Genomic DNA, 2,500 nt, shown 5'->3' on the forward strand with positions numbered 1-2,500 from the left:
CATATCCCCCGAAGGACACGCCAGCCGAGGACACCGGGAGCGCGGGCAAGGGCGGCCCTTTGAGAGGTGTCATATTCCTCACGTTATTTTTTTCTTTTTTTTCTTTTTTTCCAGTTTTCCGAAAAATCTGGTTGGATTTTCTGGGATTCGGTGTGTGTGCGTGTATATGTGTGAAGATAGGACAATGTGGATGTAAATAAGTCCGTCTGAATGCATACTGTATGTGAATATCATGCACACACTAACACACGCACATACACACATAAACACACACACACACACACACACACACACACACACACACACACACACACACACACACACACACACACACACACACACACACACACACACACACACACATTCACACACACACACACACATTCACACACACACACACACATTCACACACACACACACACATTCACACACACACACACACACACACACACACACACACACACACACACACACATTCACACATACACACACACACACATTCACACACACACACACACATTCACACACACACACACACATTCACACACACACACACACACACACACACACACACACACACACACACACACACACACACACACACACACACACACACACACACACACGCACACACACACAAATATGTATTGTGTTTATCCGTATAACGGCATTTCCCTTCTCTTCTGCCAGACAAAGCTTCGCAAAAATAATAAATCGATCTATCTATCTCTTCCCCTTCGGCCATTAAAGACATAAAAAATAAAAAAGGACGACACAGGGATCAGCTAAAAAGGGGAAATGGGGGAAAGGGTTGGGGAGAGAGTGAAGGAGGGAGAGAGGAAAAGAGGGAGGGAGGGAGGGAGAGTTAAGAGAGGGAGGGAGGGAAAGGGAGAGGAAGAGAGGGAAGGAGGGAGGGAGGGATAGGGAGAGGAAGAGAGGGAGAGAGAAAGTAAGAGATTAAAGGGGGAGAGAAAGGGAAGAGAAAGAGTGCGAAAAGGAGTAAGAGAGAGTGAGAGAAAGTCAGCAAAAACGAGAACGAGGCAGAGAGAGAGAGAGAACGAAAATGAGGAAGAGAGAGAGAGCCAAAACGAGGAAGAGAGAGAGAGAGAGAGCCAAAACGAGGAAGAGAGAGAGAAAGAGAGATGTGAAGCGAGGAAAAGGGGAGAGACGCGGACTGCAATTCTTTAACAAAATACAACAATAAGCAATCTAGGCGCTTTTTCCACCCCATTCTGCTCCCCGGACTCTGTGATAACTCAACAATAGCCCTGGTTAAATCTGCTACAATTGTCCCGCCAGTAAATAACATAAAAAAAATATATATATCAGATTGGTCGGAGTAGCGCCGGTTTAAACATTAAAAGTGTTGCCATCTGGCGCTCCTCTGATAATCCCAGCGGCCCCTCTCCTGACAGTAATCCCACAAAACCGTAGTGCTGTATCCCGCTGTAATGGGGCAGCGGGGATGGCCGAGAGGGACAGCAATAATCCCTCGCTGCTTGCATCACGCGCTGGACACTTGGGGGGGGGGGTGCTACTGGCGTATATTTTTGGCGTATTTTTGGTTCACGTTATGGTTATCTTTTTATCTTTTTATCGTTATCTTTTTTATCTTTCATCGGTATTTTTTTATGTCTTATTGGTATTTTTTAAAAATCTTTTATCGGTATTTTTTTTGTCTTATTGGTATCTTTTTAAAAATCTTTTATCGGTATTTTTTATCTTATCTTTTATCGTTATCTTTTTCTCTTTTCTCTTTTATAGTTATCTTTTTTTATCTTTATCTTTTATTGTCATCTTTCTTTTATCTTTTATCTTTTGTCGTTATCCTTCTTTTATCTTATATCTTTTGTCGTTACCTTTCTTGGATGCTTTTTCCGTATATTTTTTTATATTATTATTAATGTTTTATCAGTATTATCTTTCTAGATTTTTGTTTATGTTATTCTCTTTATCGTTATCATCTCTCGTGGATGTTTCTTCCGTATGTCTTTTATATTAGTATTTTCTTTTTTTGTCGTTATCTTTTTTGGAGGATTTGTTCATACATTTTTGTTTATATCACTATTATATCTTTGTTTATATCACTATTATATCTTATGATTATTATGTTACGTGACATGGCCGATGCTGCACGTCGAACATTTTGTTGATTTTGAGTAATTTTTTGTTCTTTCTATCTATTGCTCCTCTTCTATCTATCGTCTTGTCTGGTGAAACCGCAAAATTCTAAGGCCAAGAAACAGATATTTCATCATTTGTTTTGGAGCTTGTAAATAATTGAGTTATATATGTACAGATATGAATAGATAGATGTATAGATTAATAATTGGATAGATAAAGAATAATATATTTATAATTGAATCATATATATATATATATATATATATATATATATATATATATATATATATATATATATATATATATACATTGTGTGTGTTTGTGTATGTGTATGTGTATGTGAGTGTGTTTGTGTTTGTGTGTGTTAGTGTGTGTG

Source organism: Penaeus vannamei, chromosome 23 (assembly GCF_042767895.1).
Source record: "Penaeus vannamei isolate JL-2024 chromosome 23, ASM4276789v1, whole genome shotgun sequence".
Taxonomy (NCBI): domain Eukaryota; kingdom Metazoa; phylum Arthropoda; class Malacostraca; order Decapoda; family Penaeidae; genus Penaeus; species Penaeus vannamei.